Raw genomic sequence first — 20500 nt, forward strand, 5'->3', positions numbered from 1 at the left:
ATATGGAAGATACTAAAAAACATATGTAGGGGAAAATGAATAGTGATTTCGCCTACCCTCATCATCATCCAAACTTCATCTCACGGTCACAATTGTTCGGTAGTGTTTCAATTTTCATTTATTTTTTACTAATTAGAATGATCTAAAATTTGGAACGTATGTACATCTTAGTGAGGCACACCTAAAAACAATATGAAAAAAATAATTTGTAAACTATAAATTGATCAAAATACCCCTGTAAATTTTTGGGGGTATTTTAATCAATTTATAGTTTACAAAATATTTTTTTCATATTTTTATTAGGTGCGCCTCACTAAGATGTACACACTTCCAAATTTCAAATAATTTAGATTTGCAGAACAAAATGAAAATTGAAACACTACTAGACAACTATGACCATACGATGAAGTTTGGATGATGATGAGGGTAACAAAAATCACTGTTCATTTTAGCCTATAGACATTGGGAAGAGTTTTCCTATATATATATATATATATATATATATATATATATATATATATATATATATATATGTAAGAAAGAGCTCATGTCAGCCCATGGGCTCGTGGAACAGTGTAAGCCCAAGGGCCCAGATTGAACTTGGACCGATCTAATGATCACAATTGTATATCGTAATTGAATTTTAATTTTGTTTCTACATATCTAAATTATTTGAAATTTAGAGCGCATCTTCTTCAAAATAGTAGAATCTAATAAAAATATCAAAAAAAATAATTCGTACAAATTAAATAACCAAAATACCCCTGAAAGGTTCGAGGGGTATTTTGATCAATTTATCTTTTTGTGAATTATTTTTTTAATAGTTTTATTAGATGTGCCTTGATAAGAAGAATTTGTACTCCAAATTTCATGCTTTTTGGATTTATATAAATAATTTTAAAATTATAATACCGATATACAGTCTTAAACGTCAAATTGGCCCAGATTCAATCTGGACCATTGGGCTTATATTATTCCATGAGCTAGTGGGCTTACTCTAGCTCATAGGAAAAAATGAGCCCAACGGCCTAGATTGAATATGAGCCGATCTAACGCTCACGGATGTCTGGTATTATTTGTATTTTAATTTTTTTTTTATACAAATCTAAATCATTTGAAATTTAGAGCATGTGTACATCAAAAATAAGTGAATCTTTTAAAAATATAAAAAAAATTTTTACATGAAATAAGTTAACCAAAATACCCCTGAAAAGTTTCAGGGATATTTTGGTAAATTTTGTTTTCGTGAATTATTTTTTTATATTTTTATTAGGTGCCTATTGATGAGAATAACACACGCCTAAAATTTCAAATAATTTGAATTTGTAAAAAAAAAAATTAAAATTCAAATACTACTAGACATCTGTGTTCGTCAAATCGGCCCAAATTCAATCTGGGCCGTTGGGCTTATACTATTCCATGTGCTATGGGGCTCACCCAAGCTTTATCCATATATATATATATATATATTGAAAATGCCTATAGGTGAAATTGTATAGTGTTTCGCCCCACCACCGACCTACTATATCCGTGGCGGTTTTGCTTTAAAAATCGCCACAGATATACAGGAGCCGTAGCGGTTGCCCGTGTTTGTTTGCATGAAAAATACCGCAACTGACCTACTATGTCTGTTGTGGTCTTTTAATCCACGCCGTCTGAAAAAATCGGGCGGCGCCGAGCTTATGAGCGAAAACACTGTTCATTTTCGCCCATAGGCTTTGTGTAGTGGCTTCAGATATATATATATATATATATATATATATATATATATATATATATATATATATATATATATATATATATATATATATATATATATATATATATATATATATATATATATATATATATATATATATATATATATATATATATATATATATATATATATATAGTGTGCAATTTATATAAAGCCGAGGCTCTAAACAATCAAATTAGATCCCAAAAGATTAAAAAATAGTATAGTTCGAGCCGATCTATAAAAACTCGAAAATCTTAAAAATTGATGGTCTAAAAATATATTACAAGAAGCATTATTTCTAAAACTTAAAATCCATTTTTTTTTCCCATGTCTATACATCTTGATGTCGAGATGATCAATTTGATGATATTTGGGCATCAAAACAACCTCTTCTAGTGAAAATTTTGAGGTAGGCTCTATATAAACTTTTCCCATATATATATATATATATATATATGAGATTCTTAATTGAGGGTAGCATAAAGATTTGGTCGAAAGATCTCTCCTTTATAGGTCAATTGGCTCCATGGATTTGCAGATGCTGGATTTGATTTATATCTTAGGTACCCAATTCTTGGGATATGCTTGGAATTTTGAATAATGTGGTTTAGTTAGTTTTAGATGGAACCTAGGATATTGGAAATCTCCTGTTTCAGATGATCTATTTTAAAACTTGGATACACCAGTTGCTTCTTAAAGTAGGTTAATCGTTTATTATAATTTTTTATCAGTTAGTTTTGACATCTATCCAATGAAAACAATTAATTGAAATTAATCCATTCCATACATGTAATCCAATGGATGGCCCAAAGGATAAGTTCTAGATCATTTATCACCCCTTTCTCTCTCTCTCTCTCTCTCTCAAGCTAAAGATGTTTTTTTATTACTTTAGATAAATAAGGTCTCCACACATACATAGGACTACTATTATTTTTTATTTACAAATATTTACCATCTAAAAAATGTAAATCTAAAATAGAAAGATATGGAAAGTAATTAATCACTAAGAAATAATCTTAAAAGATTTAATAGGAATTGGGCTTGGGCTTTGACTGGTTAGTAGTTGACATCAAGCATTACTAGATCTCAAGTTTGAAACTACCAAAACAAAATACACCAAAATTATACTGAATCCCTTAAATTTTATTTCTAATGAAGTTGAGGCATAATGATACTCTCCTTTTCATATCCTAATGGCAAATATTTCATAAACTACGTCTATATAATGCCACATCTCGAAACATGCTATAACAATAAATTCGAGTGTTCGGAATCCTGCAAATTGATCATCTACACCTCGATGATTATTGAATCATAAAGTGGTTTTTTAGAGCTAGAACTGCATTCTCTTGTGGAGTTTCGAAATTAAGCATTACCAAATTGCATAAAGCCCTCACCGATGAAAATGCCACCTATTTAGGTTAAAGAACTATTAAATAGAATTTGCCTTTAAAGTTAGAAGCCACCTCTCCTATTCCCTCCTATTTTCCTAAAATCTCTCTCTTTCTAAACTTTTTAAAATAGGCTCACTCGAAACACTTCCAAATTCACTTCTTTTAGAAACACACCCACCCCTTATCCAAATGTAACCAGAGATATAAGGTAAAATTTGAAGTTTTCACTAAAATAAATAAATCTGTTCATTTATCTTATGAATAAACTAAAGGATAATGATAATCTAAGAAAAGTTTGAATTAGAAACCAATAAAACCAAGTTATAGAATTACATTTGAATGGCTTAAAATACACTAAAATGCAAAATAATAATATATTATTTTCATCAAAAATAACATTTTAAAATTTATTTTCATCTAATTTCTCATGAACATCGTGTGACACTTGTTCTACTCGCCAGTTCAAAATTAATTTGTATCAATTTAAATTTTCAGTTTTTAAAAATTACTCATTATTTGATAAATTACTTATGGAGTAATACGGGGATGTACTAGTAATTTAAAAGTACTTTTTAGGTGTCTTTAAATTGAGAGATTTATGCTAACACTATTTATCTTTATTACAAAGCGCATAGTTTTCATTAAATTAATTTAATTCTTGAATTGAGTAGGCCTCACACTCATCGCCAAAGTTTTTTAATTGTGCATTTTGGAAATTTGTCTTAGAAGAGAATAATTATGTTCCCTTTTGCATGACTTTCAATGGCAAAATGTCTCCTCTAGCCCACTTGCATAGCAAAGAAGATGTCAACATATGTGCCATGTGAAATCCTATCACATAAGAAGAATTGACAAGTAAAGCTGCTAGGAGTAAAGGTAAGGTTATCATCACACACACAAATTTAATCTGGGCAACTAGCTGACACTGTAGCAGGGAGCATGTGGGCTGACAACATTCATTCCCATATATATATATATATATATATATATATATATATATATATATATATATATATATATATATATATATATATATATATATATATATAGAAAAGTCTTTCCAACGTCTATCGACGAAAATGAACAGTGATTTCGTCTACTCTCATCACCGTTCAAAGTTCATCGCACGGTCACGATTGTACGGTAATGTTACATTTTTCATTTTTTGTTTACAAATCGGAATGACCTGAAATTTGGAGTGTATGTACATTGTAGTGAGGCGCACCTAATAAAAATATTAAGAAAATGATTCGTGAAAATAAATTGGCCTAAATATCCCCAAAACTTTTTGGAGGTATTTTGGTCAATTTTTTCATGTGATTTTTTTTTTGATATTTTACATAGATTCATCTATTTTTTATGAACTAAATTTTTAAATTTCAGGTCATTCTGATTTGTAGAAAAAAAATGAAAAATAAAATACTACCGGACAATCGTGATCGTACGATGAACTTTTGACGATGATGAGGGTAGGCGAAATCACTGTTCATTTTCACCTATAGGCGTTTTATAGTATCTTCCATATATATATATATATATATATGAACATATGAGCCCAACGGCCCAGATTGAATATGGGCCGATCTGACGATCACAGATGTCTAGTAGTACTTAAATTTTATTTATTTTTCTACAAATCCAAATCACTTGAAATTTTAGGTGTGTGTTATTCTTATCAAGGCACACCTAATAAAAATATATAAAAAAAATATTCGCAAAAATAAAATGACCAAAATGCACCTGAAAACGTTTCGGAGGTATTTTGATCAATTTATTTCATGCAAAATATTTTTTTGATATTTTTCAAAGATTCATCTATTTTTGATAAACACATGTCTAAAATTTTAAGTGATTTGGATTTGTAGAAAAAAAATCTAAAATTTAAACACTAACGGACATCCGTGATCGTCAAATCGGCCTAGAATCAATTTGGGATGTTGGGCCCATATGATTATAGTAGGTTAATCTCATCTTTTCTCTGTATATATATATATATATATATATATATATATATATATATATATATATATATATATATATATATATATATATATATATATATATATGTGTGTGTGTGTGTGTGTGTGTGTATGTGTATGTGTGTATGTGTTTAATTTGGAGCGTGTGTTCATAAAAAATAGGTGAATCTACGAAAAATATCAAATAAATATTTCACATGAAAAAATTGACCAAAATACCCCCAAAACATTTTGGGGGAATTTAGTCAATTTTTTCGTGAATTAACTTTTTTTTATATTTTTATTAGTGCGCATCACTAAGATGTACATATGCGTCAAATTTCAGGTCATTCCGAATTGTAAAACAAAAATGAAAAATAAAACACTATCGGACAATCGTGACCATGCGATAAACTTTGGACGGTGATGAAGGTAGGCAAAATCATTGTTCAATTTCGCCTATAGACGTTGGGAAATAATTTCCTATATATACATAGAAATTTAATGGGGAGCTTATTCCCCAATATGCATACGGTGGTGTGTAGATTTAATAAATGTTGCCAGGTTATCATTTATGCATCTCAATAATAAGAAGGTGCAAGTTTTAATTTTCTTTAAATTAGATCATTTGCTCTACCTATCTTGCTCTTCGTCGAATTTTTTTTTATGTTGTTTCTTTTGATTGAAACATGTTAAAAGCCTTGTTTTACTTTTTACTAGGTCAAAAGCAAATGGTTTCCTTGTATACATTTCCTATTTTTTTTGTCTACAGCATATTTGAAATGGAGTATTAACATCAGATACACGTGTACTAGCTTCTTTTATCTTTTGAATGCTAAATTCTTGGTTTCTATAAAAATTTGTAAAAATTGTAATCAAATGTACAAAAAATTTGAAACTTCAATAGCACTTTACACTCAATGCATCTAAGTGTATATTGCTCCCTCCATTGCGATGCTAAAATTCAACCTGTAGCCATCCTAGAATGTCTCTAATTTCATCAAATGGAGATTAGTTTCCATGGAATTTGAAGTTCCCCCTTGCTCCATTTGATAAAATTAGAGGAATCCCCTCCACCATAAGATCTTATGAGTATTCCTAATCCCTCTGAAGCATGGGCAAATTGTAATTTTTTCCCCTTGTGAAAGTTCACGCGTAGAATAATTTTTTGAATGTGAAATTTGGAATGCACTTTACTTTTCTTTATATGAAATTCATAATCTACTTTAGAATGACTAGATGAGTGCTTTCAAGAAAAGAGAAATGGTTTCTTGAATTTGTATGTATACACGTGTATCTTACCTCAAAAAATTGGATGGCAAAAGTTCAATCCTCAAGAGTGGTACTTCTCAGACATTTCTAGAGTGTGTAGGCAAGTTTCTTTTAAGGGTGAGGCTTGTATAATGTTGCCTTTTCATAAAGGATCACATTTAAAATTTGTTTAGAAATGTTTTGTTGATGTCAGAAACTTTATGATGGTTTAGAAATCTATTTTCATCTTTAATTATATTTAAAATTTAAAAAGTGGTCCAAATAGAGCGGATTAACAAATACTTGAAAATAGGCCATCCGGATAGCTTGGTACAAGATGCATTATGTTTTCAAGTTGATATTCATTTTTTTTTTCTTTTTTTTATATATCAAGATGATCAATTAGAAGGTTCTCCAATGCTGGAAGACACTCTTTTGTCGTATTTTTTAGGGGCTTCTTACATCAATAGCATGGGGTTGGAATCTATACAAACTTGTTCATTCTTTTAATTGTTTTAAGTCATTAGGTCGAGTAGGTTACATCCCCAAAATTTTTGACAAGGGTTAATGTGCATTTTGCTCGAGATGAGAGCATAAAATCTTTTGAGCTCATTGAATTCTCATTATTTATCTAGAAAATAATCTTTCATTAAATTCTCTTCTCATTTCTCTCTCCCCTCTCTATTCTCTCTCTCTCTTTCTCTCTCTCTACAAAAATATTACTAATTTACTATCAATATTGATCCCTCTGTTCCTCTCCTTACTTTGCTAGAGAATCAACCTCCTTGTTACTCTCTCTCTTTCTCATATAAAGTATAAAAGTTCAAGGTATCTCTTTCTTTTAAATGTTTATACGATAATTTGGTTTTCTGTAGCTTCCATTCTTCTATCATGCCATGTAACTAATTTTCTTTCATTCAATAATTTCACTTGGTTATTTGCTCTTTTTCTTTTCACTTTAACGTAGCATAATCTTGACTTGTGAAAGGTTGTTTCCTTCACCCTTCTAGAAAATGTAAAGGCAACAAAAAAGGAGAGCACAACATTAAACATAGAAAAAAGGAAATAGAAATATCTAATCCTTTTATTTTCTCCATTTCCCATTTTTAATCTCTCTCTCACACATACACATCTTGAGCAGATATTGTCCAGCTAAGGACTTTATCATGTTGAGGACCATTATACATTAACAATGTTGTTAAGATTGCATCGGTCATTGAATCCGCGATGGATCTAATCTAGTCAAAACTGGTCAGATAGTCGATCAAATTAGTTAAACAGAATTTTAAGAAATGAAAAGATAAGAATAATATTTAAAAACTAAAATATATTACAAACAAAACTAGCTGGTCCCATTGGTTAAAACTAGTCAACTATTAGTTTTGATCAATTTTTGGCTAATCCCAATATCCGCTTACGACCTGGTAGAACAAGGCATAGGTTGTAGTCCAAGCAGTCGAATCGGGTGGTCCAATCCGGCCTTATAACTAGTTACCACCAACCTAGCGGAACCAAAAGAAAAGGAAGCACAAAAAATGTAGTTTAACAATTGTACATATTACCATCTGGGATAGAGTGAGATAATAAAACATAGGTGTGAAAAATAGCTTCCCCTCCGCGACTCCCAATAATAATAATAATAATAGTAATAATAATAATAATAATAATAATAATAAAAAGAACACATACACTCATCAAAATTTGTAAATGGGAAAATTATGTACAGGCACTATTTCCATCCCTTTATTGCCGTATATGTACATTTTTTTTACCAAAATTATGATGAGCAGCCCCTTCCCATTGTAGCCCCTTTCTTTTTTTTTTTTGGCAATTGCCCACCTATCTGGCAATGTCAACCCCAGACAAGAGGGGGGGGAGCCAGGGGAACTAGAGAAGAGATAGAATAGCTATTTACTCCTGTGGGAATATATTATCTAGTTACTCTCCCGAGTAAAATACATGGTAGGGATACTTTTTATATCTCAAATTTTGAGGAGATAATCTATACAAACCATAGAATAATACCAGCAAAAACAATTTCCAAAATAAAACCTCTATGTATTAGAAAAATAATGGCCCAAGATTGAATAGAGACCATCCAATTTTTGAAAGGTTAGAAATAAGTCTCAAACTTAAAATTTAAATTTTTTATTTTAAAGATAATTATCTAGTAATAGTAATTGCTTTATGATTCCCAAAATTTTAGACTAAAAAAATTGATGTAGCTACGTGTTTAGACTAAAAAAATCAATCTAGTAATAGTAATTACTAGTAATAGTCATTTTTTTTTATCTCTAATTGTAAAATTTTAAACTAGTAAAATAGTTTAAATCAAGCAGATCTATAAACATATGAAAATTTTGAAAATGGACGGTCTAGATAATATATTGCAAGTAGTACTATTTTTAGGACTTGAAATCTTTGTTTTTTTTTTTCATATCTATATAGGTCGATGTTGAGATGATCAAGCCAATATTTTTCTAATATAAAAACAACTTTTTACGAAGGATTCTAGTTCACCTAATTCTACATTTTAAAATGTTAGCATTTTACAAAAAAAAATTGCAATTGTAAAATAGTTGATGAACAATTTATGTTTTTTTTTCCAATCACATAATCTTTTCATTTTTCTTATCTCTTTTATCATCCAGCATCTTAAATTGCTCTTTTAAAGTATCTTTTTTGCTTCCCATATCCTTTATCACTTTCATGATTGTGCCTTTATCATCAATCAAAACTTGTCATTGTATCAAAATTGACACACCAATTAAAAGCATCAGCCTGTAGCCCACAGTCATGGGGAAACTACTAAATGGCTTTCAAACTTCTAGATGGGTTCTGACTATAGTCCTACTAACCACGAGAGATATGTGGTCGTGAAGACATCACCGTATATCACCATCCAATGAATAAGTTGAACTATGAGATGGATCTACCATCCTGGTCATGCCATGTTCTATAGGGTCCCACTCTTTCTCATCACCATCCAATAACCAAGTACTCATAGGTCAATACAATATTAATTCCCAAACTAATATATCTCGAAGCCATTGTAACCATGAGCTCTACAATGGTTATCAAGTCTGGGCCGCACCAGGTGGTGCAACCAGTCAAACAACCAACCAATGCTTTGACCTATTTGGTCCAAAGTACATAATTGGGTTTGGTGGAAAATTATTAAAACCAACTTTTTACCAGTTTTGGCACATCTGACGTTTAGTTTTGACTGGTTCGACTAAACCAATAAAGTTAAGAAATTTGGGAAAAAAAATTTTTAGTAATATATTATGTACTTCAAATCTATTATTCATACTTTTATTCATAATTTTGAAATCAAGTCCAAAAGATTTGAACAGTGGCCAAACCGATTTTGACTGGACTAAAACTCACTGATTCAATGGCATGTCCAATCATGGTAAACATTGATCGCTACTATTCATATCGTGGCTCATCTCACATATGCGCGAATGCATATTTTGATTGGACTATCATTGGCTGTATGCTAGCCATGAATTCTATCGTGCTCTAATGATGCAGTTTATCCAAAACTTAACCTGGTCTGCCATCTTCTTGGTAATCTTGGCATTCTTGGCCTTTTACCAAATAAGAGTGATCATTTATTGTTGTTACAAAGATGTCACAATTGCTCTATTAGATGTGAAATTGGATGGTTTAGGGTATGCCACAAAGGGTAACAACTTGTTTTTGAACTTTGAGTCTAATCAATCGTGCACTTATAATCACTCGATTTGAAATTTAACAGACAAAAACCATTATGACCTCTTTGTATTAAAGTAAATAGTCATTTGGTATACTTTTCCTTTAAAAAATGTGGCTGTAATTAAATATCATAAAATATCTTATGTGCACGATTGCATATCACTAAATTGAAGGACTTAAAAGTGGCGTGAGATTCTTTTGTATACCCTTCTGGGTACTTATCTCAAAGTCTCCAGGAATTGCTTATTTATTGTCTAATAGTTTGCGCTAATATCATCATTTTATCTTTATTATCTATTAAAAAAGAATGTGCTCTTCATCATATATAAGTAGTGCCACCTGTTTTTGGCTTTCTAATTAAGGTTCAATGTATCATAGAAAGTAAGCAGAAAATACAAAGAAAAACTAATAACTCTAGTGGTATTAGTGTTAAAAACAATATGTTTTCTAAAAATTGGATTCAGATTAGTGTGAAGACTAAGTGAAAAAATTTTAGAAAAAAATAAAGAACTAGCAGAATTTGGCTATTTTGGCAATTATGATTCGAATAAGCGATTTTTAATACATTGAACACAAATATGTTGCTACAATTCTAATTTAAACTAAAAACACAAATATGTTGCTACAATTCTAATTTAAACTAAAAAAGCAAGATAAAAAGAGATTCATCATCATCGTCCTTTTAGCATTATTACAAGTAATTGGGGTCGGCTACATAATTCTTGGTTCTCCATTCTGCTCTATTAACCCTAGTATAAGCAGATACTATAATTTATTAAGATTCATGATGAGTTTTGGTAAAATTTTATATTGGTTGCCTACCTAATGCAATCATTAGGGGTGGCAATGAACCCGCACCCGACCCAAGACCCGGTGGGTATAACCGACACGGGTCTGGGTATGGGTCCAACATTTGGACCCACAGGTCAGGTCTAGGTCCAAAACCTGGACCTGAACACTATTCGGGTCTGGGTCCAATTGGACCTGATCTGTACTCGTAAACTGTGGGAGATAAAATACTTCAAGCTCTATTTGTTTGGGTGTATTAAAGATAATATACAATAAGAATTCGTAGTCATCTTTAGCTAATAAACGACAAATCAGATGGCTTGAAATCTAATAGCAGGTGATTGTGACCTTGTTGCCAATAATATAGGCATATGATAGTAAAAAAAGGGTAAAAAAAAAAAAAAAAGCTTGTAGTGATGGTAGAAATGGGCTTAACCAGATCTGGGACCCAACAGGTATGGGTCCAACTTTTGTACCCAATGGGTCGGGTGCGGGTCCAAACCTAGACCCAAATATATTCAGGTTTGGGTCCGGGTCCGGGTCCAATCGGACGAAACCTATTGCCACCCTTAATAACTATGCTCCTTTATCCTGGTGTGAGATGGGTTAAGGGAAAGTTTAAGGTCATTCACCTTTCTTAAACCATACAAATTTGGGGCCTAACCCTGATAGTCACTCCAAGAGGATAACAGAAAACAGGGCATTGGCAAACCTTTTGTCAAATCTCTAATAAAATCAACCAAAAGAAAATCAACCGAAATCCTTTTTTTGTCACATTATTGAAGGTTTAAGGAAAAGTGTTTGTTGAGTCGGCCAACTCATACTATTCTTGTGCAGTCTCCCTACAAAATACATCTCAAAGATGAACTTCTTATTCAAAATTTTACAGTTTGACAATCTCAACCATGACAATGATCTAAATTTGAAGTATTTTTTTTCAAAAATTATAACATTATTTTTTGAATTCCTTTCTTCACCGTCCATTTTGATTTTTAGTCGATGTAACATTTTTTAACATCAATCTTAGAGATGGACGTTAGATAGATCAGGGACTACAGTCAGCTGACTCACCAAAACCGTGTCCGAGGTTGAAAGGGCATCTAAGACTGTTAGTTTATAACAAGAAAGTATAAAGTACCCTATAATCCAATGGATTATGGTCCGTGAAAAACCATAGTTATCATCATCTTCTATTGTAAAGGAGGGCAATGGAAAGAGAGTGGGACCCATCAATGAGCTCCTGTCATGTTCAGTGGGTACCAATATGACTATGGTAGTAACTCATTGGAATATAAAATTTATGACCTTGCCCAAAAGAACAACAAAAATTATTAATAATTTAAAGGGAACTCTAGGTCTAACGGTCTAAGTTTGGTTTAAGTCAAAAATTTCATTTCATGCCGACATTGAAACCTAACTTCCTAAAACCGATTGAGGTCTGGTTATTGAAACCTAACTTGGACTGAAATTGATCCTTCTCATGGCCCCTTTGATATCGTACAAAGGCTTAGGATACTTCGCCATAAAAGCACAAAGATTTGGGCCTTTTCATTTAGTTTATGCAAGGGATATAGATCTCTCTCTCTCTCCTAATCTGACTCTAATGGAAACCCAACCCCCCCTCCATTCCTCTCTCTTTTCTTATAAATGGGCAAAAAATGGATTATCAAACACTTTGTTCATTGTGGCATTTATTGGAGTATGATCAATATTGTAACTAGTCCGGTACTGTTATCCTGGCTTTGTGCATAGGTATATATTTAAAAGAAAATGTATATTAAGAGACCATTTATTTTTAACACAGGAAGGTAAGAATCACTAGTGTCTATCTGATTTCAAATTGAGTAGTTATGAATATGTCATTGACTAGACTCAAATCTCAAGACTATTTTTCAAACTTTATGACACACCGCAATCCATCCAATTTTGACATCTAATGGCGAGTATCTGACCTCTTTGTAATAAAGATAAATGGTCTCGTAGTATCCATTCCCTATTTAGAATCAATTATGTTAAAGTGATATTCAAACTGAATTTGTAAAAGTAACAAAGAAAAAGCAATGGGGACGATTCTCTCTTTTATAACAAACTAATCAAAGAAGAATACTGCATAAATTGTTCCGGAGTTGTAAACAAAACAATGACCAAGTTGTAGCATAGACAATGACCTCACATTGTGAGTTTTCAAAGAATCACCTTGGGGACCAATTCTCTTTTTGAAAGCCTTATATGAAGTGCCAACCATCCTTTGGGGGAAAAGCCCAAGATACCAACTACACAAGTTGATCCCTAGTGGAAATTTTGCTTGTTGCACTACTACATGAAAATAATGAAAAACACCACCACTTTTCCAACTGCTAGTGCATGAAAATAATGAAAAACACCACCACCTTTCCAACTGCTAGTGCTTTTATAACCAGCTAATCCTGCTGATTAGCCTTTAACCCATAATATACTCTTAAGTGGCAAAGTTTATATAGGACAAAAATTGCCCCTCTTTGGATGAAGTGGTGAATCGAAATCGATCCCCTAGCAATCAAGAGTCCTATTCTGAATTTTTAAATGTTGCTACACTCCATTGCTGAAGGTCATTCAAATTTTTTTGGGTGGATAGCTGGTGCATGACTGGATCCAATAGCATGAAGATAAATTTCCCAATTAAAACACTAATGGGGAAAAGATCACATCTGATGAAAATAGAAATTTTATTTTTTATTTTTTAGGACATTGAAATTTGTGCTTGGAGTTCTTTTTGGTTTCTAGGTTTCTTTAGGAGTATTTGTATCTTTTCTAATTGTAGAGAATTGAGAGGTAAACCTAGTATTTGTATCTTTTTTGGTTATAGATGAAGGGTTGGGATTTAATTAGGGTTTCTTAAAAAATAAGTTAGGTTTCAAGGTTGTTTTCTTTTACAAATATATAACTCTTCAATCAAATTGAGAGAAAAGATGAAATAATTTGTTTATGGGTCTTGTGAAGAAACTCTTCAATCAAATAAAGAGAAAAGATGAAATAATTTGTTTATGGGTCTTGTGAAGAAATATTTGGGTGGACTTCCTTGTAGACCTTAAGAGAAGGTATGACCTCTCACCAATTACTTTAATTTTTAGCTTATTTCTTTCTTTCTCATCTTCCTTACATCAATTATTATCAAAGCTTTACAAGATCCATCTATCACAATATTGCCAAAATCTACTCCTGTAATCGATGATCCATTGCCCCGAATTATAGAAGATATTTTAAAGTGTAGTTTGCGAACTTTGATGAGAGATCGGCAAAGTGAATCAGCAGTTACAATGATTGGAAAACACCATTTATATCGAAGAAGATCCTAGCAATCATGTTGATCCGGCGCCAACTTTCACTTTAGAGACAAATCTACCTCCAAAAATTGATTCCAGATGCCAATCCTATAGAAATGAACAAATTGCGATACAAGAATTATGATTTAAGAAAAATTCACATGATCTTGATATCAAGGTTGATCTCTAGAGTTACATGATGACGTCAATAAAGAAGTCAATGGTATGATTGGCATCTTAAAGTTCTCCGATAAGTTGCACATCAAGTATTTGATTGATAGATTATTTGAAGAAGATAAAGTACCTAGATAAATTGTGAAACTGCATCACCATATATTGGAAATGCATTAGATGCTATAATAAAATCTCTAAAGTCGAGGTCAATTTTGTGAAACCATGGGACAATGATGCAAATAACATTTTTACTTTTTTTATTTTGTTATTTTTTTGTAGGAGATTAACATTCAAGAATGAAGTTCTTTTAGGTTTCTTATTTTCTTTGGAGGCATTTCCTTGTTTTGTAGTTTTAGAGAATTTAGAGGTAAAATTTAAACTTTATTTTTTAAAAAAAAGATGAAGAGATAGAATTTAGTTAGACTTTGCTAGGGAACAAGTTAGGTTTCAAGGTTGTATTTTTTTTATAAGTATATCTCTTACATTAGAAGAAAATAAAAGTTTATTTTAGATATTTTAAAAAAATCTTTATAAAATAGACTCCCTTGCATACCCTGAGACTCTCTCATCCCTCTAACTTTATTTTTATTTTTCTTGTTGTTCATTTTCTTTCACCTTCCTCCCAACATCAACATCCAATTACTTTTTTTAATTCAGTATCATCCCTTAACATAAATTATGAAACCAATGTATAATTCTATCGTTAAAGCTGATGGAAATTGCTACATAAACAAGATTTTTATGCTACAGTTTTCCAAGTTATTATCTACATTTTGTGCAAAGACTTTCTATTGTAGTTTACAACTCACACGTGAGATGGCATAGTGAGCAAGTTGTTGAGAAATCAAGTCTCATTATTGAAATTATGCATTCACAAAGGCCACTTTTTGGATTCCTATGTCTGATTAAAGGGGCACATGAGTGCTTTTGAAATCCTTATCTTGTTTTATCAACTTGAAAGGTGACATACACATATAAAGTTCCCTCTTTCAATGGGCAATTTCTAGGTTGACTCAAAACCTCATGACAACTTCAAAATTCCCATTTTCTGCGCACATTTACTAAGACTTGTTGGACTTGGTGCCTCCATGATCTCTCAAGGACTCAAGAATACTGTGAAAATAGGGTTCACTTGGAAGTTGGTATTTAAAGTTCTACCTAACTTGAAATGATGGTGAGGAAGAAACATACCTCGCCTTCATCCGAATTTAGAATATTATTGGAATTCAAGAAGCATTTTGTATTATCTAAATTGGATTATGATTCTCTAGGGTTCCCTTTTCAAAAAACATTTCTTTTTAAAATTACAAGAAACTCGAACTTATGAAAATTAAAAGTACACAAGTTTACACTTTAAGAAATCCCATTTCAATTCTCCTACCATCTTGCAAAATCATCGAAGTGATCAAATGATCTCATTTTACTACTACGATGTTTACTTTTTAAATTTTATTTCACTCATGATACGTCCTTAGTTTTCCTTTTTCTTTTTCTTTTACTTTGTTTTTTTCAAAATTTGAGATCTGACCATATATTCAGGATTAGTAACTTGAACAATAAAGGGCATTTTAGTAAGTTGACACCACCAAAGTAGAGCAAGTCAAATGAGGATAATGATGTATGGGGAAGCTCTAAACCCGATGTGTTGATTTTTGACAAATAGAGTACGTGAAATAATGCATGAAACACATACCACAAGAATACAAAGATGTAAGTGGTTCACCCTAGAAGGGCTACAACCACGGACACGGTAAATTGAAATCCATTATAGCAATAAAAGTTACATTAAAGATTTTGATACATACAATTACCTATCTAACCCTCGATAAAACCCAGTCGAGCAAAACTCTTTTAGACTTGCTCTCCCAAACGACACCACTGCCGATCTCTCATCTCTATTTTATAACTAGACCATTGTCTAGAAAGAGAATTTTGAGAGCAACCGAGATTTTCTCTCACTAAATGAGGAAAGCACCCAAAATCTTCATGGGAACCGTTTTTCTACAAGAAACTAGCTTCTCAATATTTAGGAGTCTACAGGAGGCATCAACATAATGTTTCTCTCTATATGAAGCTCTTTTCTCTTTAATGGAGACCTTGGCCCTATCCCCTTCTCTCTCTAGAGGAAACCACATTTCCCATATGGTGAGTCAAATAGAGCACACATACATATATCAAGTTATGAATCCACAATAAATAAAAAAATTTCTATAGATGCTACATATATCTCGAAAACCAAGAGATATATCCAAGTATCCTAATCTTTTTGGATTTCTATTTCATTTAAGAAACTTATCAATATCAACCTCATCTCATATATATCAAGTTAAGAATCCACAATAAATAGAAAGTTCTTATAGATGTTACATATATCTCAAAAACCAAGAGATATATCAAAGAGTCCTAACTTTTTTGGATTTCTATTTCTTTTAAGAAACTTATCAACATCAATCTCAATCTCACATAACATGGGATTTCCTTATGTGGGTGATTTTGGATTAAATCCAAAAACCTCCACCATAATATCAAAATCACATGCTCATCATGCCAACATCTATTGGATAGCATCATAAATTCTTCATCTTTTGCCAAATAATGTTTTTCATCATTCTTGCTGAAAAATAGCACTTGCCATCAAATTTCTCTACCTTGAACCTAGGATACGAAACTTTTACTACTATATTGGAAACCCCAAACCATGTTTTGATACCACATGTTGTGTTTTGTAGTCTATTATTCTAAATGGTAACCTATTGATGAGGTAACACACCGTATTGACTGCTACTACACAAAAGTCCTTTGACAAACCAGCATTATTCAACATATTGTAAGCTTTCTCTAGAATTGTCATATTCATGTGCTCAGCAACTCCATTATGTTCAGCATCTTCGGAATGGTGAAGTAACGAACAATTTCTTCACTCTTTCAAAAATCCATACCATTATCAGTCCTCAAGTACTTAACATTCTTTCTAATATGTCTATTAACCATAGCTTTCCAATGATTGAATGTATTAAATATATTTGCGTTTTTCTGTAATATGTAAATCCATCCATTTTTTGAGAAATCATCTATGAAGGAAATAAAATATAGATATCCACCTTTTGAGAGTACCGATGCAGCGCCTGAATGAATATAGTCAAGAATGCTTTTTGTGGTATGTTCTGACATGCGAAAATGCATCATGCGCTGTGTACCATAGACACAATGCTCACAGAAGTCTAACTTTCACTTTTACACATCGTTGATCAATTGGCGTTTGCTAAGTTATGTCAAGGCTCTCTCACCCATATGACCCAACCGCATATGCTACAACTGAGTCAAGTCAGAATCATCATCATCAGAGACGAAAATTGTTGCTTTATCTGTGATAGTATTTTCAAGCAATACATATAAATTTGGTTTGATCTTCTTGCATTTTCATCGCAACCAGAGCACCTTCTCCAACAAATTTGTAGCTATTGGAGTCTAAGGCACCCAAAGAGAGAAGATTCTTCTTAAGATTTAGAGCATGTCTAACATCAGACAAGGTTCTCACAACTCCATCATACATCTTAATAGTAATTGTCCAAATACCATTGGTCTTGAGAGCTGCGTCATTCCCTATTAAAATTGATCCACAATCAATGCTCTTAAATGTTGTGAACCAATTTCAAAAAGGGTACATATGATAGGAACATCTTGATTCAAGAACCCACGAATCTTTATAGTTGTCACAATTTGTCGAGACTAACAATACATTATCTGTTCCACTTACAGAGCTTCCATCAATTATATTGGCTGCTTCAGAGGCTCTTCTTTCTTTCAATTTGAAATTATGACAATCTTTCTTAATATTCCCTTTCTTCTTGTATTAATTGCAATGAACATTATCATATCCTGATTTGGATTTAGATATGGACCTGCACTGACCTACCCATCTCTTTTCAATTCTCTCAACAAATGTCCCTCTAGGCACTAAATTATCTGCACGTGGCTAAGCATTACCATGTCTCTTCCTCAAATCAATAGGGAGAAGAGTTGAAGTCACATCCTCCATCTCTATGGTATCTTTTCCATAAAGCAATATTGTGATTAAATACTTAAATGAATAAGGGAGTGAGGATATAAAATTATAACATTGTCCCTATCATCCATTGTAACACCAATTTTCAATAATTCACAAATAATTTTATTAAAATAATTTAGGTGTTCATAGATATATATACCTTCATTCATCCACAGGGTGTACAATTTTTACTTAAAAAACAGTTGATTTGTGAGGGACTTCATCATATACAGACTCTCAAGCTTCGACCAAAGACTTGATGCCGACCAAGAGATATATCCAAAAGTCCTAATCTTTTTGGATTTTTATTTTCTTTAAGAAACTTATCAATGTCAATCTCAATCTCACAAAATATGAGATTTCCTTATGTGGGTGATTTTGGATAAAATACAACAGATAATACCCCTTGTTATTTAGGGTTGGGAAAACTGAATGAATGTTTACAATAGAAAACGTGAGCCCTGTATTGTTAACCTTGAGCAAGAAGTAAGTGAATAAATTATCGAGATACCCCAAGTTGTTCAAAGTTCATAACTCGATATATAGGCAATTTGAAAAACAATTAAAATATTTTTAAAGAGGTACTTAAGTGAAATGAAATTTAAAAAGCAAATATTGTAGTACTAAATCTGATTGTTTGGCCATAGTCATTAATTTGTAAAGTACTTTGAGGATTTAAGTGAAATTTTTTCCTTCAACTTTTCTACTACATTGAATCATTTGTTTGTGCCATATCACCTCTAGTCATAATAACAATTTGGAGATTTATACTATTCTAAAAGAGCTCACTATTGTTAGGCATTTGTAGGAAAAATCTTGCTCCATTTGTGCCAGAGACCTCTCTCTTTGTCTTAAACTAAGTTTTCTACACTATGTCCTCTACTTTTCTGAAAACATTTGAAATCCACCATTTTATAGATTGGGGAACAAAAAACTATGTTAAAACCAATACACTTATTTTCTCTAAGAAAGAAAGATTTAGAGCTCATAAAATATCGAAACTTTGTTGAATCTAGAGTCCATTGAAATGGTTAAAAGAACTTTGTTTTAACATAGTGGGGCACAATTAAATTTTCAGATAGGGAGAGGAACTCTGATTTGAAATGATAGTGGGGCACAATTGAAAGAACATTGTTTTAACATCCTCTTGCAATGATTATGAGTCTATTGAAATGATTGTGGGGTATAATTATTTTTTCAAAGAGTTCCTCTGTCTTTATGAAATTCTTTATGGTATCAGAACATCACCGATCCTCTCAATATTTCATCTTGAAGTAGTTCTCAATCCAAAGCGAGCAGCACCCTCATCTTCACTCACGGGACTTTATCTTTTTTCCTTTCCCATATTTTACACTTTGCATCTCACTTTTTCCTTTGTTTTCTTAAACTCTCTCTCTCTCTAAGACACAAACTCATGTCATATCTTCCATTGGGTTTTTTTTTTTTTTTTTTCATATGCCCACCAAACATCCATTTTATTTTTAGCAATCTATACTCCGTTGTGTACCATCCATCTATCCTCAAATATCTTTTAGATCCAATGGACACTCCAATATCCAAATATCCATATCCCTCCACCCTTAACATATGAAATTTTGTGTCGATTAAATTGACACATAACAGCTATCTGTTACGGAAAACCCAAATACTATCACTAATTGAGAGTCAAGAAATTTATGGATTTATTAATGGTTATTGCCCTGTACTAAATCAAAAGATTTTATCTCTTGATGGTTAGAGTGAAATCGAGAACCCACACTACAAACAATGGCTAAAGTCTGACCGGCTTCTTAAAGCCTGGATCACAGGGATATTGTTAGAAGAGTGTCTCGGTTTTGTGGCTGGCCTTACGACTTCTGCAGAGTATGGAAAGTTCTTAAGAATGCCTATGTAGGTAATTCTTAAGCTAAGGATTCCAATTTACCCAGCAACTCCAACTCTGCAAGAATTTGACCCTATCAGAATACATATGCAGATTCAAGAGCATTTGTGATGATTTGGCTACTATTGGCAAACCTATATCAGATAAAAAGTACGTATTATGGCTTCTTAATGGATTTGATCCAAAATGTGAGGGTTTTGCTGCCACTATGTTTAAGCCTTTGATTCCTTCATATTATGAA

Source organism: Amborella trichopoda, chromosome 10, assembly GCF_054954075.1.
Source record: "Amborella trichopoda isolate Santa Cruz 75 chromosome 10, AtrichopodaSantaCruz75HAP2 v2.0, whole genome shotgun sequence".
Classification (NCBI taxonomy): Eukaryota; Viridiplantae; Streptophyta; class Magnoliopsida; order Amborellales; family Amborellaceae; genus Amborella; species Amborella trichopoda.